This window comes from Sebastes umbrosus, chromosome 18 (genome assembly GCF_015220745.1).
Source record: "Sebastes umbrosus isolate fSebUmb1 chromosome 18, fSebUmb1.pri, whole genome shotgun sequence".
Classification (NCBI taxonomy): Eukaryota; Metazoa; Chordata; class Actinopteri; order Perciformes; family Sebastidae; genus Sebastes; species Sebastes umbrosus.
The window spans coordinates 22,783,744-22,807,908 of record NC_051286.1 but is presented as its reverse complement, the minus strand read 5'-3'; the positions used below and the strand labels follow the sequence as shown (position 1 = coordinate 22,807,908).

The window sequence follows — 24,165 nt, the reverse complement described above, 5'->3', positions numbered from 1 at the left end:
ATATCAGGTTCAGTGTTGACGCGACGGCTGGTAGTCCGGTGGCAAATGATGCCCAATGAGTGCTGTTTGGGTGTAAAATCCAAAATTAATTTCTATTTTGCATTCATTTTCTTCAGCTTTTGCAGGAAACAAAGCAAACATGCTTACATGGCAGATCTTTTCTGTTGTGGAATTAAACTGTTTAGAGGACACTCAGTGGGTTGATCATTTTTATAGCCTATAAAAAGCAGCAACACTCTCACAGGACGTAAATCAGAGGAGAGTTAATGACCAACACACAGGGCAACTTTAATGAGCCTTGCACACAAGTGATATTTAGATTCCATTATAGCCTGTCTTCCCACTCCCTGTTGGAGCTGTCAAAAAGGCTGTATATCCTCCGTCTGTGCATGTGTGACTTCTGTGTCTCTGGGAACTATAAGCTTCCACACTGTTATGTATGTTCATGGGAGTGGGGGGGGATGCTCCATTTATACAAAGAAAAAAAAAACATCTAAACCGCATTTGATGTTTTATGTCTCATTACTGTATTATAGAGCTCCAGAGCGTACTGTAAAAGTGGCTATTGTGTCAGTTTGATTTACCCATTGAAATTTAAAGATGCATATATTGAGTAGCCGGAAAGTCCACAACAGAGGAAGCTATCATATTAGTTGTGTTGCACCGTCCACTTTTATTTAACTCTGCTCTGCTGGAGTGTAAATGGCTCCACAAAAGAGACATGGTAGCAGACAGTTAGAGGACAGGAGTCTTTATATTTTTGGGTTCTTCAAAATTGGGATGAACTGATTCGATTTTGGTTGTCAAAGGTCAAAGGTCAAGGCCACCGTGACCTCATGTCCCATTCTCATGATATCTCAGGAACACCTTGAGGTAACGTCTTCAAATTCAGCACAAACGGGACTCGAGGATGAACTGATTAGAATTTGGTGACCTCACAAAACATGTTTTTGGCCATAACTCAATAATGCATACGCTAAGAATTATGACAATTTCACAAAAACATCTAACAGGATAAAATGATGAAGTGATGACATTTTGGGCAGACATGGATGTTAACTGCAACTTCACTGGTTGGCGGATTCATGCAACTGAGAGGCGGTTATTCTAGTTTGAATGAGTTAGATGCCTGAATATACTGTAAGGTCTGTGGTTAACACAAGCGTAAGAGATTTTCTCGTTTTGTTCTATGTAAATACAGAGAATGTTAAGCTTTTATGTAAAAAAAAAGGTGGTTGCTAACAAGTGGCTAAAGGAAACTACAGAGGTTGTCGGGGACATTTAGATGTCATCACGCCAAACGCGTCCTCCTTTACAGCCTCGTTGTCATGCAGCCGGGGGTGTAGTTCCTTTATAGCCTAGCATTAGCTTTTTACTTCTGGTGATTGCATTTACGCTTCAAAAATCATAAAAGTGGTGTTCATTTGTGGAGATTATCGTTTTTTTTGCCACGTCGTTGTATTGTTATTTTCTGCAATAATCCAAAATGCAACGGAAAAATCCCGTTGGGGCGATGCCACTCTATTACATCATCAGAGGTCAGACTTGACAAAGCTCCTCTAGAGCCAAGGAAGTCATTACAAAACTGTTTTCACATGCTGAGTCGTACTGACCATGATGAGTAAACCTGATGTGTAAAAATCAGTAACACTGTAATGATATTTCTTCCAGACCTCCATGAACTATAGCTCTAACAAAAGCCTGCCCACGTGAGATTGAGGCAAAGACTGCATCTTTATGACTGTATATCAACATTTTGTGCCATTACTTAGAGTAGGTGGGATCTTTTCCTAATGATCGATGTGTCATTTTAGAGCCATGACTAGATTTATTGTCCTCTTCAACCAACCAAGGGAAGGCATAACGGGCGACGTGGGTGCCAAAGCTATGCATGTGGTTAACATGGCGCTCGTATTACCCATGGTTCCCTCTTTCAGTGTGACATCACACACTTGCTAGGCAGCCTCCAGCTGTGTAGCTTTTCTCAAAAGAAGACTGGGATTATTTCCTTCCCTTTGTTCTCTTTCTGTCGCACTACGTTGTGGTTTGTTGAGTTTAATGTGACCTAACTGTGAAAAAGTGTAAAATTGCAAAACGGATTATTGATGAAAAGGCATCATAAATAGCTCATAAGAGACTATAGAGTAGGTGCTTCAAATCAATAATGTAAATTTGCCAATTATTGTACTCTACGCTGTAATATGGAAAGAACCCTTCCAAAGGGATGTGGTTCTCCAGACTTGTGGATTCTCCTAAGGATGCTGTTTTTCTTCCAAACTATTGATGCATGCAAATTCCTACTGTGTTGTCAAGACCGTAGGCTGAAAGGATGCCTCGGGCAAAAAAAAAAAAAAAAGCTTTAGGAAGTTCGGGGCTGTATCCATGGACGATGGGAACAGCAGAGATGGAAACGGAACACGGACAAAAGCGGATTTTCTTTTCTGTAAATCAGCGTTTACTTACCTTCTGACACAGAACGGAAAAAAAAAGGAGCCGGCTGAAAAATGTTCTGTAACGCGGTGGAAGTTGGGGTCATTGTTCTGCCGGTTCATTTCTGTACCGCAGCCCTGGATTCGAGGACCCCATCTCCATGGAAACCATTATGTGGGGCAATTGGCGGCAGAGCACTTTAGAAATCTCCTTGGAATATATTAGTAGCTGCAAAGGCCCCACTCTCCTCACCTTCAACCTCTCGCCATTGTCTCGGAGCTAGTTTACTTCAGGCGCTGTTCTCAGGATTTCAGGCCTCGGCCTCAGGAATGTTCGACCTATAGCCCGTCTTCCACGCCGGGACGTAAAAAACAACCCAGCTGCTGTCAGCTGAGGTTTGAAATCTCAAAGAAACAGGCTGAAACCCGCAAAACCTGCCACCGGCGAAGCTCCGAATCCTCGCCTCAGCGCTCCATTTTTTATACAGAAGAAATCAAATTAAAAAGATTCATTTCATTGACCCGTACGGACCGCGGCGGTGCAGAACGTCAATTCTGACTTCAATCAGAGAAATTAAATCATTTTGCACCGCGGAGCTGAAGAAACACACGTCGGTTTTTTTTCCTGATGCGGCAAAAAAAAATGAAATAAGATGAAGACTTTCATATAGAGCAGATGTGCTGAGACTCAAATTTCACTGAGAGAGAGAGATGCTGATTCAGAATGCTCAATTGAATTGTGCATGTGTGTGTCATTAGCTCAGCTCCTATACCTACTGAACAGGCCGCTCTGAATTTTCCTCTTTCACAGTGATATTACCTTTTTGCCCTTCACAGACATTTCCCTCTGGTATTTTATCAGCAGTATATATGTTCTCAAACCTGAAACGCTCAGCAGTCTTGTAGTGTTATCGCCTGGGATTGCTCAAAGGCATTAAATGTAATACCGGTGCCGATTTCTATGCTATGGCCTGATATGGCACATTTTTTTATTGAGCATGAAAACAAGCTTCCTAAAAATCTGCTAACCCATATGGCGATCAGGTGATTAGCAAAAGCCGAGGCAGATGGTGCTACGGCCAGATTCTGCATTGCTTCGGGGCTGCATTCGTCTGCATATACAACTGACAGCCATGTTTGGCTGTGAGAAATCCTTTTTTTTGTGTTACATGACTGACTGGGTGTATGAGAGTCAGTGTTTTTTCCAGCAGTGTGTGAGGTTTCTGGTGGAGCTGGCTCATTTACCGATTGACTGGGACCCTCAGGATGTTTTTGTTAGGGGATAGGGGTGGGGGGGGGGGCTATGTGGACCTCTTCATCTGCAGCAAAACACGCTAAAAGTGAATGAGCCACGCAGCAGCAGCAGCCGCCCTCCCCTTCCCTGCTGGCAGCGGGGTGTGGAAATGTTGACACACCGCGCGGAGAGAGCAGCCCCAGAAACCCCAGGAATCCCCCCGAGAAGACGCTGGGCGGGAGGGTGAGGTGGAGCCTTGGAATGCACTCGGAGGAGTCAGTCACTTATTTACTAGCTGAACTCAGTGAACCCTGCCTTAGTCAGCCACTTCCACCACGGGCCAGACTGTCCCACCTCTCCCTCCCACTTCCCTCTTGTTTTCTTCTTTAACCTATCCTAATGCTTCCCGTCTGCTCGCCCCCCCCCCTTATTGACAGACACTCCGCTCAGTGGCTTTCTCATTGGCCCGGCGTCTTCGCCCATATGCCCCCGAGCGACCCGATCCAACCCCCCAACCTGACCCCCGTCACCCTGTTGCTCGCACTCTGGCAGGCAAACGTTGAGGTCATAAGCTCATGATGAGTAATAAAACAAATGTCAGTGGGAATGTGAGTCAAGCTGCAGTCTCCAGTGTGTGTGGAGCACAAAGGGCCGTCAGTATCATTCCTTGCATTTACAGAAATAAATTGTACCTGATGTCATGCTCGAGTGCTTATCACACAAAACTGTTTTTACAGTGGAAATTAAGGTTTTTAATCAGACTCGGGGTCCAAACTCCTGCCGTGGTTCGGGCTTGGACAGAAACTATGCGGGTTCGTGTTGGGTCAGGCTGGATTTGTTTTGGGCCCAGTCATGCTGTACTTATCGGGGACAGTGTTGCTGTGGTCATTGATTAAGACATCATCATAATCTGAAAAAACATCATGTGTCTCTGTGTCCTCCGGTGCTCCTAACGGCATCCGCAAGATTTCTCAGACCGGAGGAAAACAACCAATCAGAGCTGATCTGGAGTCGAGCAGGCACTCGCGAACTAGGTAGAGCTGATCAAATATGAATCAATATTCTGTTACTGTAATACTTATATCTATTTGTAGTGTACTGTTTAGCTGTAAAATGAGAACGTTTGTGACCCCATGTTGAGATCTGTTGAGGAAATACCAAGCACCGCCCACTTGCCGGAGCACAGCCAATAGGAGCGCTCTCTCTCTCAATGAAATGACTTGTGATTGGCCAAAGTCTCCTTTCACGGGCTTGATTTTTTAAAGCCTGAAAACAGAGCCATGAGGAGGAGCAGAAGTGTAGTTTTCTCTCTTCATCCTGCCATGTTTGAATGACCGAACGTTTACAGCAATATGCCGACTCTGTGTTGACGGAGACAGGAGCCGGTGGAAGTCAGTCATTGGCACTGAGAGATTAATGATTAATGATTAATAGCCGTTTCAGTCGCTCTCTCTGACCACCGATCTGATGGGAGAACAATAATCCATGACTCTGTGGGAATCCAGCGCTGTCTTGTCAGTGATACTCTCTGCATGTCAATTACTCGCACTGAGAAAATGTCAATGGGCTTCATCTGAATTCAGCACGGCAGACAACTGGAGCTTCGCACAAAAAATGACAGCTAAACAAGTCATTTATTCTACTGAAAGATAGAATAGATTTTATGAAGACAGAAAAATAAATAGTTAGTCAGCTGTCTGGTGTTGTGTGTGTGTGTGTGTGTGTGTTTGTGTGGTCTACGGGAGGATCACTTGACCGTGGGATATTGAATGAACAGTCAGAAGACAGCAAGGAACAAGCTGTTCTCAGGTCAGCAGCGGGTGTGGATGTGTTCAGCAGGGTGCTGTTCCCGCTCACCTTATCACCTCCATCTGGCTGCTGGACTGATCCGTGTCACCGGCTGACACATTAGAGCAGCAGCTCTCCGTATGCTTCCATGATGTGCTCTGATTCCCCCGAACCAGCGCAGGGAGATTAAAAGAGTTTGTCTGTTAGTTAGCGGGATATCTCAAAATAATCAATTGTTTCATCAACTTTCATCATTGAAACAGAAAAAAGCAGAAAATCCTCACACCCAGATGTTTGGTAGTTCAAGTCGACTGACTCTTTCAGCGCTAACTACAGTTGGTCTTCCCATCATTTAGGAGATCAAGTCTGCGTCTCCAGTGAGACAAACACTGAGACACATTCAGACTCAGTTTTGAATCAACCCTACAGCACTACTTCTATGTAGAACTTGATATTTGAGTATGGTTTGGGTTTGTTGCTGTGGTGTTTTTGCACCTCAGAGATCAGTTTACCCTTTTCACTGTCTATTCATTCACGGTGGCTCGCCATGCTCTTCTTCTATGTTGCAAAGTTACTAAACTGTTGCCTGTGGTCATTTTAAAAGTGCTCGTTTTTTGTGGTTGCTGAAGATCTTTTAAAGTACTTCCCCCACACTATTTCCCTTGAATGACATTTGAGCTCGGGCCTGTCTGTCTGTGTTTTTGCCTGTGGGTAGGTAAGGAGCAGCTATAGAAAAGACACACATTCCACAAAGCCTTCTTTCCAAATCAACCGATGAGCGCCTTTTTTTAGTTTTTTTTTTTGTACCTTTTTTTGTTTTGACTCTCCACACCGCAGCAGAAAGTAGGTCACATGCTGACCGAGGTAAAGTATGAGGCAGCAGTTTGCCGGCCGAGGCAGGTTAGGGGTTGTGTGTCTCCGTGCAGGAAGCTCGTTGCAAAGGAGACGTTAAACACACAAGTTCCTGTTTGACATCTGTTTCCAGCGAGGCTTGCAGGACAGCCACTCATGCTACAGTACACCTAGCCGCTCTATCAGCCAGGTTTGTCGGTTTAACTGCTCCGTGACCCCCCCTTCCTCACCCTCCCTTCCTAGAAACCCAAAAAATTCTGATGACGTGCATGTCGTTGACTCCGTGCCTAGAATAACACAATCTTAAGCGATACAATCAGGAAAGACAGGTCCTTACGCAGGCAGCTACCCTTTCAGACTGCAGACCCTCAGGGCTGTGAATAATTAACCAGGTGTATATTTACGGAGACGAGGCAACAACGTGTGTGCACGGAGTACATCAGATTGATGTGAATGATCACATCCTGCCGTTTTTACACTTAAAATTTCTCAAATTGCAGCTCGTATGAATGCATGATTTGAAAGAGGAATTCTCCAAGCGAGCGTCAACGTGACAGCGTTACATTGGCACACACTGTTGGGGTTTGTTGTTTCCCCGGGCTGCTCAGAGATGGCTCTAATTTGTTTTTCCGTCATCAATAAACCGGTTGTAAACCGCCGCCGGCCTTCCACGGGCTTCCCTCTGCACACGTATGAAGGCGGACACACGAGGGGGGTGTATTTTTAGCTCCGGGGAGATACTGTGACCCGCCAGACATCGGAGGACAAATTATACTCCTACTACACCTTGCTTCGCGTGAAACCCTAGATAGCCTGAGCCGGAGTTAGAGACGGCGGCCCGGGCTCCGCGGGGCAGCGCTGATGTCAGAGGCGAGGAGCTGAAAGGCAACACGAATAAGTGACAAGAGTCCAGGCGGAGGGCCAGCGGAGCACAGGAAGAGCCAGGGCACAGCGATCCAGGTGTCATACTAATGCTCCCACCTGCTCTCCACACGGCTCCAGCTCTGTGATGTCATCATCAGCAACATGCAGAGCACAGCTCCATCTCACACTGCAAAAAAAAACACTCTCTTAACAAGTCAAAAAAATAAATGTTACACTTTCTATGACGCCCATGTCTATAATACATTTTAAACATACTTTTAATGCGTTATACTCAGCTTATAGCATAGCTTATCTATAGTTAGAAGCACTCATAAATATCCATAATGCTTTATATCATTAATCACAATGCATTATAAAGCATTTCATAATACTTCATAATTGCTGGTCATTCACTAACTTTTTTTCAAGGATCATAATGTATTATGATTCCCATAATTGTAATACATTTTAATATTTTTTATAATGCATTATAATCACTGTCATCATGCAGTCAGTTTGTAATGTATTATATCTGTCTATACTTCAGTTATTTTAAGCTACACCATGATGTTTTACTAACCCTAACCCTAAGTAGTTTTGTTTTGTTTTGTTTCCATTTACAACGTTAACCACATGTGTAAAACGGCGTCTGTCATCCGAGTGAAAACACGTTTCCTTAGAAACATAACTGAGAATGCATGTTTAGTTGTATGGGAACGTAATTATGTAGGAGACAGGGTTGCAGCATGCTAATAATTTTAGATTAATTGATGTGCTTTTTTAAAAAATACTTTATTCTAGCTTTTCTTTTTGTTGTAATAATCATTCACCTAGTTTCTATGGAAGCAACATTCCATTAACATTTTTCACTTGTTTTGAGGATGATAAAAATCAGATTCATTACAATAGTGTCTTATTTTTGTAGCTTTGGTCATACTTTATACAGTATTATTGTACTCGCCAATTGCTGGAAACAAGGCAACAGTTGGCTTGTCTGACCTTGTCTTACTTTGGTGATTTCAGTTTTATTAAAACTGATAGAAATGTTGGTTAAAACTAAGAAAAAACAAGACAAAAGAATTATCCTTTAAGTCTAAATGTGATTTGCAAAGTTGAATTATTTTTTTTTTGCAGTGTGGAGCATTAACATGCATGTGTGTTGTTATCGCTAGATGCTTTAACTAAATGCCGTACAGTTACTCATCATGCATTCCATCAAAATAGTGTTCTGCCCACTTCCCTCCTCAGAGGAGGCAGATATCCTGCAGTCAGGGATGTGATACAGTCTGATTTTATGAATGTTATATTTTCCTGTATGGAAACAGTGAGGGGTAGTGGGCCCAGACTACATTTCCACCCTTTTTTTTTTTTTTTGGTTGAAGTGTTACAGTGGCTGATTCACATTTTCCACTTACTGTAAAGCTGCTGGCAACTGAGCATTCTCTGTGAGTAATCTGTTAGCTGCTTGCATGATGAGACAGCATCTTCTGCACAAAGTTACGTCTCTGTAACAACTCATCATCACATCTGACACAAGATGCAGATGTTGTTATATAGTGAGATATTTACTAACTTAACAGTCCACTCTCTCAGTAAATGAATCACGATGCAGAGTGAAAGCAGCCGCTTTGCGTACACCGAACTGCGTCTATCTTAATGATCGTTTTGCTGCAAAACCAATTTAGCCGCGAGGGATGAAAATTCTGTTTGATTGTGCACTTCAGGACTTTAGAATCTCAGCAGCATCGACCCGGCTCTGATCGATGATAAACCACGAACGGAGGGTTTTGCTGGGGGATTCAGGGAGGAGGCTGCGGAGAAAAGAATCGGCTCAGCTTCTCTCCGAGAATGTGGGAGTCGGTGGGATGAGACGGGAGCTCTGTTTGTTGTTGCTCCACAGAGCTCCAGGCTGAGATCAGACTAATCAATAGCGGGGATAATGTGGAGATGAGTAGTATGACATCAATATTAGGCGCAGAGGCCCAGCAACACCATTGTGCTGCTCTCCAGCTCGCTCTATGCTGAGTAAACAGTGGCTCCCCAGGGAGAAAGGAACTCATTGATGGATCCCTTCAGCCTCTTGGCCTCTGTGCATTGTTGGGCCTCGCAGACACAGCCACCAATCAGCAGGGGAGGGGACTCTACCTGCCGGCGAACAGAGCACGAGGTGACCTGGTCGATCGGCGGTTAAATACGACGACGTCTTAGCGGTTTGCGACATTGATGGACTCCCCCCCAACCCCCCCCCCCCCCCTGTCCACTCCACCACTCCAATGTTTTATTGGATTGTGAAATAAATCACTGAGGTTCTGTTGAGACGATCCATGCGAGTGATTGAGTGGTTATGGTTAGGGTTTCACTGACGCCTGATCGCCTGATGATTTTATAACAGCTTTCATTTTCCCACTGGGACAGTATGCTACGAAATGAAATATGCACAATTTGATGAAAAACCTGTGCTTATAAATTGGAGGTGGAGAGCCCCGTCCCGGCGGCAGCTGCTCCTCCTCCGGCCAGGAGCAGAGCTTCGCCTCGCTGCTCCGCTGGGAGCCGACACCATGCTTTGGCCTGCTGGAGGGAAGAACCAGTTTAATTGCAGACCCTCCTGCAGTAAGATGAGAGGTTTTCTAAAGGGACTCTGGTGCTCGGAAACACTACCGCTTTTGACCACAGGGATCGCCAAAATCAACACAAAATGAAACTCCCTTGTCGTCCACTTTTAGTGCGATGCAGCCCGTTTAGCGGCTCTCCCTCATTTCTGGACCAATTTCAGAAATTGTTGTCCCAATTAGTTACACAAAAACATGGGAAAACAGGGCCTAGGTTAAAAAAAAATACCGGTTCTCTTTTAAGGTTTGCTTCTTTGAAACCATGACAACAATCTCTCTCAAACTCTAACCCGGCGTTTTAGGTTCCTAACCTTAACCGGGCGTGGCTTACATGTGTGTGAGGCGACACGGAGAGGCGACTGTTTTTTGTTCTAAACAACAGTTGCGGCTCCTGAAGAGGTTAGCGTATAGCTGCTGCAATCAGTTCTATCAGAAGTGGAGAGTATTTATTCATTGAAAGAAGAGCAAAGAATGGCTTTTCTTGATAGAAAAGATGTTTTCGCTCTTCTCCCGACTGGCTACGGCGAGAGTTTGATTGACAGATGGTTCATCCAATCACCTGCCGAGTATGTTTTCAGAGCCTGCCGACGGCTTCTCCGATGGTTCTGTGTAACAAACCATCGTAGACAGAGCTGATCTGGAGGCAGAAATAAACCTCGATGCGTCAACAGCTCCTGTATTCTGAATATTGTCCTGCATTTCAGTACAAATTATCAGCGAGGGTGTAAAATGACTCATTAATCCAGTTGGTGCCGAACAATGAGCTTTCTCATGTGTAAGGTGGAGTGGTAGAGGGGACAGACTGACAGTCTTCTGACAGACTTGAGTCAAAGCTTGTGAATTGATAACTACCCAGGATCCTCCACTGTGCCTTCCTTCCATCCCCCCCTCACGGCGAGCATCGCTCCTCTCAATGGAGCGGGGATGCCCGATGTAATTGGCGGAGCTTTGATGTGACGCCGCTCCGCTAAGCCTCTCAATTCAGCACTTAGCACTTAACAATGCACGTCTCTTTCATCTGCAAAGCCAATTAATTTGTGGCGTGGAGTAGAATTTCAAAGAGCGGCTGCAGAGAGGGCAGTATATGTATGTTTTTTCCAGATTTCTCAGTGGAGGATGGTGTTGCGTTACCATACCACGACGCATGTGTTTTGAAGTTTTTGCACAAATGAATTGTCATCGGAGGTGGTCACACGGGGCAGGGGAACCGGTTCACCTCAGGGAACCTCCGTTTTATCACTCAACATCAGTGTTTATCAGTAGTAGTGTTTGATTGAAGACAGCAGACAGCAAGTTCAATCTCGTCACTGGACGTATTTATTGTGTCGAGAGACAAACAGTCCCTGAGAGTCATTCATGCAGTGCTGAGATGTACTATTAGGCTTGTGGAACATTTTATGACTCATTCCTGGCTTCCTCCTTCATATTATGACTCAGAGGCACAGGGTGAAAAAAAATGTCAGACTTCAGTCTTCTGTGTGTGTGTGTATGTGTGTGTGTGTGTGTGTGTGTGTGCAGGAGTGAGAGACGAATGCAAGAGGCCCCATACTGTATTCACCAAATTATGTAATCAGATTACAAATGTGAAAGGAGCTTGAGTCGCCCCATTAAGATGCATTTATAAAAGTAGGTTACTGTACATCTGGTTTACTCTGTGAAAGATTCATTTGAACATTCGGAAGTTAAATTCATGAAATATAGATCTGTTTATTGATTCATGACAAGTCATGCATTTTATGAAAGTGTTAATCCTGACACGAGCCGGTACCCACGAGGCACGGATGTCTTTTAGAGCATTTAACCCATTCAAAACCCAATTATGTTCCAAACACACAACAAATTTTGCAATGGTGGATTTCTACTCTTCATAACTCATTAGTAAAAAAAACACTGAATTAAAAATTACAATAAATAGTCTTAATAGACCTTTTTCCATTCCAATGGATGGATTTTTAAAAATAATAAATAAATACTGAGTAAAAGCTATAAATCTTTCACATGATATTTTGATATGCACAAGTAATATTACATCTCATGTTTACTTTTAACACAGTTTAAACACAAATTATGTACTTAAACAATATGCTTAATAGATTCAAATGTACCTTACGATAATTGATCTATACACCGAATGTCGTTTACCGGAGGAAGAGAGCAGTCTATGCTCGCGACACAGCGCGGTTTGAGCTCATGTTTAAGCTGCGCTCGCTACGGCGTGCAGCGGCGCCCAAAGCTGGGCTTTGCTCGACGCAGCGAAAAGCCGTCGTGGCGCGGCGCGTCGCGTTGTGTCTGAAAGGACCTTCAGGGAGTGAGAGAAGGAGAGAGAAATTGAGAGAACTAAGAGAAATAAATACTCAAGCAGGATGAAAACGGATGAATATTAGTTTATGCCAGAGATTCACACGCCAAGTTCACACCAGAGGGGTGAATTATTCTGTTTTTCTTTCCTTGGAGTTAAAGGTAGAATCAAAAGTTTAATTTAAAAATGCTGCTGCAGTGTGCTTATTATTTTGTTATTTGCACTCCTTTAAAGTCACCAGAATGCAGGAAACAAAGTGTCTAAAGACCCCCTCTTTGGTTTGCAAATCCTCCCTTTTTTTAAGGTCTCAAGGTTGGCAAGTATGACCGGACTTTCACCCAGGAGACCGCTGTTCGTATCCCGTGTGAAACTAAAAGTAAATGTTGACTTTACGCTTGTTATGTAACGTCGTTACGTAATGTTACGTAAGAAAGCCCGCTAAGGGCGGCTGTTAGTTACGTCACGTTACTATTTGAACACAAACCATGATCTTTTTTTTCTAACCTTAACCAAGCAGTTCTGTTGCCTAAACCTAACCAATCATTTCACGACATTAACCACATGGCACTGTGCCTTTCTGCAACCGTGATACGAGGCGGATATGAAACGTATTTATGAAACATGTTTTTGGTTCGGAAACATTGCCATTCAACGTATCTGTGGTTTGCAGAAATATCACATATTGCACAAATTGAGAATGAATTATGAAGTGAAAATATTACATTGCAGAAGTAAAACGAGGGGAAGACCATATTTCAGACGATGAGACAAATCCCCATAAAGTGCAGCACCTCCCTACAACTCAAACACATTAGTAAACATTTCAGGAGTCAAGTATTACACTTGATAAGATGAAGATTTTTGCAGTTATTCTTTTTGAAATGAAACATTGCAAACAGGTCTGACAGGCCTCTTTAATCCCAAACAGACGTGTTTGCTCATACTGAGTAATCCCCTCTAACATGGTGCATAATGTGTGTGGCCCTGCACTGCTCTATATCTGTGGGAATGGGGAAGTGAAGTCCAAACGCCCCCACCACTTCCACCTCCTGTGTGTGTGTGTGTGTGTGGAAGAATGGGAGGGGGTGCATGTCCTGCGGCAACCCTGGTGCTTTGTGAGCTGTTTACGAGTCTCCTCTGTTAGCCCGGCTCCTCCCACCTTCCACCCCCGCCTCCCGTCACCTCGCCATAGAGAGTTTGTTGTGACGAGCCTGAGCAACTGTTAGAAACAAGATTACAACAGCCACGCAGGATGTGAAAGAGCTCAGAATAAAGTCGCATTTATCATCGAATTAAATCTCGGCGGTCGTGTTTACGTCACCCGGTGTGACTGTGGATTCCTATGTCACAAGGAGTAAAAATAAAGCTCACAATGTACTGTATAGGTATCTTTTTGGAAACTTCTGAGGCAAAACAGCAGCAGTCAGTTTAGTTGACGTCAGCTCTTCCCTCAAATAACCCCCAGTCAGTCAGTCAGTCAGTGGAGGGCTTGATGAATGGACCGTGACTCACTCTGAGCTGTTGCCCCGACAGGTGAAGTCTGAGCTGGGGCTTTTTTTTTACGAGTTCTGTGAGCTGCAGAGGTGAGAAAAGTTCACCAAATGAGGCGGGAGAGTGAGGCACTGCTGAGCCACGCTAGTAAACTGTAAACTCATGCTGGAGCTTGTGTGCAGGGACTGAGATCCCTGAGATACTGCCCCAAAACACACTGAAGGAATGTAGAGTCGTCACACTTCATAATCAGTGCGTAATAACTTAGCAGCAGCAGCGAGGACTAATGAAGAACGTTTTTAAGACGCTTGCAGGACGGTGACAGTTCAACAGGTCTAGTCTGGAGCTTAATAGATACAGGGAAATCTCTAATATAGGCAAGCCTTTGCATGATAAAGATTTCATTTTAACTTTTTTGCAAATTCATATGTCGTCTAGGGTATCCCAGGCACTATACATGGGAAAGAAGGGACTAGAGCACACACTGACTGATCTGTAGACTGTTGGAATATAGTCATCAAAATGCAGTTGAAAAAAAAGGGTTCTATGTTACCTAGACGTTTCAAATCTTTATCATTTTAACAAATGTTTGCCCAGATATAACAAACAGAGAGAAAAGGGAAAGCAAGCTCCATGAAAGTTATTGTCATTTTAATTTGTCTCCATAAAATATTGATCTCTGCATAGTTATATTTTCCTGTGGCTGCAAAGAGCAAAACTCTACATTATGTTTCAGATGAATGTTGTCTGGTTATGACGCAATAATTTAGCTTTTATTTATAATCATGAGCCAGCAATTTCTGAAAAGTAACGTAAGCCAAAACTTAATTTGCCACAGAGCACTTTAACATCCATCCTGTGGAGATGAGACAAAGAGAAGAGTTGTGCAATAGTTGTTTTAAGTCTTCTGGACCAAGTCCGAATCAAGTATCTATAATCTCTTGACTTACAAGTCAAAAAAGCGAGTCTTTCCAGTCAGTATTGAGCCAAGTGTCAAAGTCTCTTAAAGGGTCTGTGTGTGCAGTGCAACATGGTCCGTATATGAAGGGCTCATTCTAAGCTAACGAAAACACAATGAGTCTTATTAACAGGGAATTATACACTAAGGAAAACATAGTTATGAATATTATGTTCCATGTTTGCCGATAGATCCCCCAAAATATACTACACACTGGACCTTTAAGTTGCTCATTTTCCTCATTTTCGCACCTCAAGTATACATCTCGAGTCCAAGTCTCACGTCACTTCTGCAAAAAAAGTCTGCCTATGGCAGCTTTAATGTCATATTTTATTCCAAAGCCTGTGTCGTAACTAGATTAACGTTTTGAGACTGAATAACACATTGACATGTGTGTGACTAACTTCCTCCCTCAGAGGGAGGAGACTGCCTCCATGCTTTCATTCTGTGAACTGTGTTCAGTTTGACTGTTCAGACACTCAACTCAATGGAAGAGTCAGCTGGCCAACGTGCTGCCAAGAGCCAAATGTGGCCATGTTTTGCAACAGACAAACCGAACCCCCCAAAACCTACAGTATGCAGTCCAAGTCAACTGTGTCACACATGATTGATGAATTTGAGTTTGCCTTAGTAAGCAGCACTACTCAGATTTTAGGTGTTAAACATAGAAGCTCTTTCAAACTCAACACTTACTTATACTTTGAGGCCGGATCCTGATGGATCATCATGATCCATGCTTATGCCATGATGAGATATAGAAATATGACACAGTGGCTGAGGCAGGCGTGTGTGTGTGTGTGTGTGTGTGTGTGTGTGTGTGTGTCGACAGTGTTATTGAGCACATGTTGGCTGTGAGTCGATGGCCGGCTTTACATCAGGACATATTGAGCAGCGGATCACAGGAAAGTGGGACATGTGTAGGACTTCACCATGGATGGAGGGCAGAGAGAGAGCAGCTGGTTACAGGGTTGAATACCTACTTCTGACATGTGGAACAGCACCCATTCATCAACTCCTGGAACATAAATCACTTGCTATCACATCATCCCTAAGTGGGTGCTCTTATCTCACTGGAGAGTTCCCAAAGATTCTACTGTGTGCCTCTTCTTCTGCTGTACACCACACATCTGCTAGCTCTTAGCCGTTATTGTCAGAGTTGTTGTAATGTCTCACTCGCCACGAGTCGCCAGTCCTGGGGTTTTCTTTCTCCCATGAACCACAGTTTATTTCACTGATGATTCTGAGTTGTGACTTGGGTGTGTGACGCAACTATGTTCTGGCAGGACCCCGAGGAAGCGCAGTGTCGAGTGTGAAGTTGTTTACAAGAGAAAACTGCAAGCAGCAACACCACAACTCAATTATTCGACTCGTTCTGAACAGTAATGTTTTGCACGCACACTGCCACTCACCAAGTTCATTTCTGAGGTCTGATGACATCACTAAAAACAGACTTTCTGGTTCAACTTTGACTCACAGCACTCACTGTAGTTGCGTGCGCATTTACCAGCATTTCAGGCGCACTCACATTTAGTTTGACTGAATGAAGTGGTTTTGATTATCTGGATAAACTGCTGGCTTGTTTACAACCGTGTGGTTCTTCATTTTGTTGTAGTGATGCTGCTGTGTCTCCAGATCTCAGCAAATTTCTCGATCAGAATTTACCTTACTGTATACTTTGTGATTAAGCTGATATGGTACAATGTACCTGGAAAGCACCAGTGAATATGTTCTTACATAAAAAGACTTTGAGAAGATTTTTTTTTTTTAAATTTCAAAGATTTTGTAAACATGTCGATCATGTATCATCTGTTTTTATTGTGCAGGTGTGGAGTGCCTATTGGCCCACAGCAGCAGTACATCATGGGAATGATAGATAATGATGGGAAACAGGTACCAGGTCCCAGTGTGATGCTTTGATATGCTTTAATATTCAAAAACATGCCTGTCTCTTTAAGACCCCCTCCCAGAAAGCCCAGTCTGCTCTGATTGGCTTGAGAGAGAAATATGGCTGTGGGCGGTATATTCTAATGAGCCTGCATGTGACATAGGAAGGGGAGCCACATCTGATTGGCTCGTTGAATCACATGTTTTCTGATCTAGACAACCCACAGAAAAACTGACTGGGTTGTCTTATTTCACAGTATGTAGGTTGGTGGGAACTCCAGATACCCAGATTGATGAACACAAGTTTTTATGATATGTCCCCTTTAAAGCTATTAAAAGGCAAGAGGTTGAGGCCAAGTCCAGCCTCCTCATGTTAATGTCTGCAGGATTCTAGACATTTAGAAGAGTTTATCCCTGATAAAAAATGTCTGTGTGTGGTCATGTTTGTCCCCACCCACCTCGGCAGATTAGCTGCACAGTTATTGCTTAGCCGAGCAGAATGTCCAGAGGCTGTGTGAGACACGCCCAGCACTTCTGAAAAGAAATTAATCAGACGCTCTCCGTGAGGAACCTGTTGTCTTCAACACTTGTAGCTGAAATCCTTCTTCAGTATAGCTCTGATTCAGAATCATCATGGTTGCTGTCCAAGAAATGCTCTCTCTCTCTCTCTCTCTCTCTCTCTCTTCATAATAAGGCTTATATATTTATATATAGATATATATATATATCACTTTTCATAACTGCATGATGCAGAGATTTTTCTTTTTTTTGCAATGGAAATTTAAAGGACAAAAATAATGACAGATGAGACATAAACCTACTATACTCTTTAACATGAAGCTTTTTATGTTATTTTTGTCATCTGGCAAGTTTGTGCCATTATGAATCCATTGAAGGATTAGGCAGCTAAAAATAGCCTCTTACGATCGGGGACTTAGTGCATAGTCTGAACCATAAACAAACAAATGGCAATTTCTCCGCGGGCCCCCGTTCGCTGCCAGCGTTTCAGGGAGTAATTTGTGGTGTGCAGAGAGGTTGACCCCGGTCAGGAAACAGCGGCAGGATAAAGAAGGGCCATTTAGCCCCGTTTGGAGCTTAAAGAGTGGCATTCTCGCAGGCCGCGTCCACTGTGCGGCAGCTGCACGGCCACAGACGAGCTAAAACGCTCAGGACGCTCGAGTGGAGATGTGCATCAATCATTGCCTTTCCAAGAACTGCGCGCCACTAGAAAAGCCAACGTCCTCCCACAGACCACCGTCCAACGTGTCATTTCAGCCAGCGCTGTCTCTCGTCCGTAAATAGCAGCAGCTTGCGTCTGCGTTTTTTTCCCCAGAGGTTTCCACACTGCAGGGCTGATCTGAGAGGAAAGGCTGGCCTCTCCTCTGTCGTGTAAAAACTTACATATAGTCCCTTTAATGTAAGCAATCAATATCTATTAGTAAAAACATTTGTGTTTTAATTTTATTTAGCTGTAACTGACTTGTAGCTGTCGGAAATTCTCAAAATCTCTGACTCAGCTTTTCCCGCTCGACTGCTCGTATTTACATACTGAAGGATGCGACATGAGCGTGGTTCCATAGGTTTGTTGCTGAGTCACCACACACTTGTTTGATCCAACGTTAATATGAAACACATTTAGTTTGATGCAGCTTTAAAGGAAAAACACCTCTCTGACCATGGAACCACTTACACTAAAAAACATTTGCATATAACATTAACTCCTCTTTTGATTGACTGATGAAAAAAACAGAGCGTAACAATTTCCCCTCAGTCACTCTTTTCATGTTTTCTCTGAAAGGCAAATTGACATGCAAGGAGAGGATGTGCAGCAGGTGAATACTAAATGGCTTCTGTCATATTAAGGTAATGTGGGTATTTATCTTCATAAGGAGATGGACGGATGGAGATATGAACATTCAGTCTGATGAATCAGATATTGTCGAACAGTCGAGAGTGTGAGAAAAACAGTTAGTCCGGCTCTCACTGGCTGTGTGTTGCCTATAGATATGGTGCATTCAACTGATTATTGGATTAGTCATTTCCAGCTGTGATGGAAAAATCAATCACACATCGCTCAGAAAAATGTCACCCACCATTACATACATACAGTATACCATGGGTGTTTGTGTGTGTGTGTACTGTGCTGAGCTGTGGTCGAGGGTAGTATACGGTGTTGGTGTGAGTTCAGGTTTCGGCACTCTTTCTCCTTGAACTTGTTACAATCCAGTGTTTTAATCAAGAAGAAATCAATAAACCCAGAAATGAATATTGATCTCTCAGCATTGATTTACTGTGACAAGACTGCGACTGCAGTTATTCCAGCCGTGGCCTTTCGCTCGTACGTGTTAGTCGGGGTTTCTTCACCCAGACGGTGGAATGTGAAAGTCAGATTGCGACACTGTGTTTAACAGATTGCTCTGTAATAGCTGCATGACACAGCTGGCCCACCCATGTGTACATAAGTCATAGGTTGGATCCAAGCGTTTATGACTGGGTGGCTCTGCCAGCCTATACAACAGAAAAAAATGTCAAAGTCACAGGTTGTGGTATTAAAACAACTTAAACACTACCAGACAGACACAGACTGGCTCAGAGTTCTTTGAAGGAATATTTCTATCTTGAGTTTAGAAATGTATTTATCTATGTTTTTTTTAATTGGAACCAAGTGATCAAAACCAAACAATGCCTCAAAACATTTGACATATTTGGCACACTTCCTCCTCCCTGCGAATATTTCCACTGTGACTTGTGATGCTCGGGGAGTGCGGGGTCCGATAAATAAGTACCGCTTTCTCTTCTCGAGATGACTCATCAATACCGTTGCCCAAAAGCCACTAAACCGCACTCTGTGTCACATCTGCGCACACTTTGAAACCATAACCTTTCATTCCTGTGCCCTCGCACTTGATTTGAGGCTGTCAGGTTCTTGTGTTAACGTGCTTCGACAGCTCTGAGTGACCTTTGATACATGCTCTGCACTGATGCTTTACAGTAGGAAATGTGATATATGCTATATCATGTCTATTAGAAGAGCTTATAGTCTACAAGCACGTGTTTAAATGACATAATGCTGGATTTGTGACTCCTTTTGGGATGTTATTTTGTGCTTCTCAGTCATGTCAGGCCAACAGTATAGACTACCTTTGTACTGTAGGTACCTGCATACAAATCACTGAAATCAGCTGACTAATAAGGCTCTCGCACATGATTCAGACGGACGTGCTTCCCCCTAATGCTGTGAAATGAGCACAGTTGTTACAGAAACCACTGAGATTAGAGATTACAGAGAGACAAGTAGAAGCTATTACAGCACAGAGGCTGTCTGCCCTATAGGGTCATTATATATACTGCAGGCCCAAAGGGTCGACCATGCAGACATTATAAATACTTTAGTTGCCAGAAGCAAATACTTTAGAATAAACAAATGAAATAGGTTGACAGTGAAGGTTTTGCAGAACATTTTACAGTGAACAGTATTAAGATGCCATGTTTCTATTCACTTATTTTTTATGCACATTTTGAAGTATTGCATTAGAAAAGCTGTACGGAAACAGCACAATTCAAGAGTTGATGCACTAAACGGGATATGGAAACGCCTGTGCCGAATAGATTCTTTTAGCTCACATGACTGATTAGCTGTTTCTGCGTCTTCCCGGATATATATGTATATTGTCTTTGTCTCCGGACAGCATGAAACAAGGCCAACGCTAGCTGACATGAAATTGAAACAAATTCCTGAAGACCTCTCTCCAGATTTTCTCTCGTAGCTCGTAGCTTGTTCTGTTTCTGGTTCGCAACCTCTCCTACTTCCACTGTGTGTGCCGAGTTTCTTCATTCTAAACCAATTGATGGATACCTAATTTCTTTTTAAAAGTCTGCTTAAAATTCGTTTGACAATCAGATGGAAACACGGCTACTGAATGTTACTGTTACTGAATTAAAGTTGCCTCGTTATGGTTGATAAAAAAAACAGCATTATGCTTCCTATAAACATATCTGCTGTTGAAAATGTGTTGTGTATGAACACAATTTGATGCAATGTTAGAGTTGGACTGTCAGTTCATATTTCTTCTTTTCTCTGACCTGATCCCAAACTTGTGCTGCTATAGCCTAAACTAACCACTTCACATGATGATCGCACAATTCTTCTTCAGACAGCAGAGAAGCTGCATGTCAGAGCTCTTGTTATTTAAGGACATGATGTTGCAACTTGTATGTAGAGAGGTTTACTTGTCTCTGAAGACCAAGTGGTCACTCAGTCCAGTGCCCCTTCCCTGTGCGCGTGCGTGTGTGCGTATATTTTCACCCTCACATCACTTCCTAAATTAGCTCCCTCATACTGTGTGGCTGCTGCTGCCAGTGGGTCATCTAACCCGCTATGGCCATTCTCTGGCTGGTAATGTGAGTGAGCTTCAAGTGTTGAGACATGTGAATGTGTTGCAGCCTCTCCTCCTCCTCCCTCGTTGCCCCTCACACCGACAGCCACGGCTGTACAAAATATCCCTACACATGCACCGACCCAATGACATATAGGTTTTTAATGTGACCTGACTGATTAGTAAGCAAACCAGTGAGGTGAAAGTCTGCAAGATAGTTACACTCTTCAGACTGTGAGCTGTTAGCTATAAGATAAAAAATTATAAACACAGATGTATTTGGAGTCTTCATGGATGAATTCATATTTTAAAATATCATCTTTAGGTATTATTGTGTACACTATACTGTTACTGGAGCATTAAGAAGATGGACTGTCAGATACAGGTCCTGACCTGACCTGATTCAGGCTGGGTCAGCCTCTGGGGGTCCTGCTGTATAGTCTCCGGTCTCCGGTCTGTGTGTCAATATGTAAAATACCTGAATAGATCCATGTCATAATCTTCACAGAAAAATGTATATATCCCCCACAGCTGCTCTCTAACTTGTGGCACATCGTGCTGCAGCCAGATGAGCAGTCAGATTGGGTCTCCGAGAGGTTTTCCAACAGGTCCATTTCGGATTGAGTACAATTTTTTTGTTTATCAGCTCAGGTGCCTTGAATTTCCAGATGATCAAGGTTTTTTTTAGACAGAAGAGAAAATGCTGGCGTCATTGTCGAACATCCAATATGAATGACAGCTTTATATGCACATTATGTCAGCTTTATTGACTTGCAAAGTGCTTTGTTAAACAAGCTTGATGGCGAGTGGAAGCCTTCTGGTCTTGTGTGTGGTCTTTTACAACTCAACACTCACTCAAACAAATAGATGAGGAAGAATTTGATTTGAAAGAAAGGCAGCAGAGTGGCATCCAGCTCCAGCCCTGAATGTTCAGACAGGTTGCAGGTTGTGTCTTTGTGCTCGTCAACGGTGCGTTACAATCAGTCACATCTGTCTGTCATCCTGCTCACAGCCTGACGTTGCAGCCCTTTGATCTTAGCTGGATTTCTGTACCATTTATACCATATATATGCATGTTGGTACAACAATAAGAGCTCTAGCATGTATTCCTAAAACTTGAGATGTCGCACATGCAAGAGCAATGTGCTTTCCTTTGCCATATCAACAGAGTTGTACCCTCCAGCCCACTCACACACATTCACATGATCATGCGCGCGCACACACTCACGCTCCCCCCCACACACACACACACATACATGCATACAGATGTGGCTTTTGAAGGTTTTGACGTGGGCGATGCCTCTGTGTCAACTCTTTCCTGTGGGGAGACTTTCCACTTGCCTTTTTTCCATGAGTGCTCTGCATGAGCGTGAGCTTTTTTTTCGTCACAATTGACGGTTAAATTTCAACTTGCATACACGCACTGAATTTATTGTGTAGAATAAAAAGGCTTCCACCTCAACCATGCACCCCCATCCACCCCCCTCCCCCCTCCCCACCCTCTATACTCCATCCTTTTCCACCCCGGCCCCATTAATAATGCAGCACATAATCCAGTCTTGGGCACACTCATGCTAGCAGCCCCTTGGCCTGCCAATCACTGGCCTAATTAGCACAAGATCTGCTCCCTCTCTGGCTGCTGCTGGAAAATACACCACGTATCCTAATCCGATCCCTCAAAGGCCAATTTCCCTCTTGGCACTGACGGTTTTTGGGGGCTGTTTCGCTTCCATCGTGAGGTGGTTTCTGCACTTACAGATTAAGGTGAAGTGCAAACAAACACCACGATTGTTTCCTTGTCGATTCAGCCAAACGCACAGGAAGAGGTCTAGACAACCGGGTTATTATGTGTGCAGTTGTACCTTGTCATTGTCAGTGTGAATATCAGGCAAGAGGTAGGATATGCAATAAGCATCTTGCTATTCTTTCTAGATTCTGTCAAAGACGTAGTCTATATTATGTTTTTGGCTCGTCGGGTTGTTCGTCTGTTTGTCAGCAGGATTACGGAAAAAAATCTACTTGTCCGATTTTCATGGATCTTGGTGGAAGGGTGTAGCATGGGGCCGAGGAAGACTGGGATTGCCTGCACATGGCTCGCACCTCTGACATCACAAGCAAACATGGAGGTGGCTGAGCTGAAATGTGCGCTAATGGCGCTAACGTTGCTAACAACAGCAACAGGGCTGACAGAGCTAACGGGGTAAACCTACGGGGGGGACCAGAAGGTTGGTTAGCGCGTTATCAGCCGTATGAGTGCAGTGCAAAGAGATGGCCATTAGCTAGCCAGTGTGACATGAAGGGAGGGACACACATGCACTAAAACATGCATTAAAAAGGTAAGCGTGGACGGCCCGGCTACCAAAACAAAGCACAGAAAAGTTGAGATAACAACACACACAGAGAGGGAGAGCGACTTCACTCTCTGCTCAGGTAGACATTACTCCTCTATATCTTCACATAACAAATAGTCATGTGCTGCTACGTTAATGTTCTTAATGTCGTATATAGCACCTTTGCGAGATAGGGAATTTGGCGTTGGCGGAGGTCTGCACTCGCGGGCTCCTTTGGTTGTGCTTTGTGGCGACTCTTGTGCATGTCGTACAGATATTTACGGCTGTTGTGGCATTTGCATTTAAGCCTGAAGTCAAATGATAACCAATGTGGGTTCTGAGTCATGTTGAGTCACACCAAAATGTTGGGCAGACTTTTCAAAACCGAAAATCAATCTCAGGAATATCAAGGACATTAGCTGTCAGACGTATCAAAGAGGAGATCGAACAAAGACAAATTGGTCCCAATATCGTCTGAAGACCGAGACGGAGCTGAGACACAGCAGCTCTGCCTCAGACATTTGAAACAGAGAGCCCCGGTCTATAGATAACCCCAGTGTTTCTATCACATGTGCAGCGCGTTACCATATAAGACAGCAATATGACTCACACTGCTCACTGACCTACTATGTGGGAAGTCATGATTCACGCAAGCTGCATTTAAGCAGGCAGGGCCCAAAAATACTCTGGCATGCCATCACACAAACACATACACAACTATCACACACAAACACACTCACACATACCTCACTTGCTCAGTCATACTCACCACCCACAGACACCGATAGGCTCAGATGCTGTCGGTAACATACAGTGAGAGACATTAGAAAGTTGTCAGCGCAAAGACTGGAATAACAAGATGACTGGATCTGTGCTGATGCCTGTTTGAGGTAATGCCAATGTACGCTAGCAGCTGACAGTTTGATTATTTTTTCTATTTCTGTGACTTTTGAATAGATGGAAAAGATGATGCTTGAGATCTAATAAGAGAAGTCTGGTTCTATGCAACAGGTAGTGCATTTCAGCGATTGCCAATAATTCCTTGATTGCA

The 24,165-nt window shown here is 43.6% G+C and overlaps 1 protein-coding gene across 4 annotated transcripts in view; it reads left to right on the top strand.

The window, feature by feature from the left end:
* Positions 1-24,165, top strand: part of bach2b (BTB and CNC homology 1, basic leucine zipper transcription factor 2b) — a 97,164-nt gene that overhangs the window by 25,129 nt on the left and 47,870 nt on the right. Inside the window, exon 1 of one of the 4 annotated variants that reach the window (XM_037750487.1) lies at positions 23,903-24,004. The exons of the other annotated variants lie outside the window; for them this stretch is intronic. The gene's annotated coding sequence lies outside the window, so the exon portion shown is untranslated. Of the gene's footprint in view, positions 1-23,902; positions 24,005-24,165 lie in introns of those variants that run through there. 4 annotated transcript variants of the gene reach the window in all.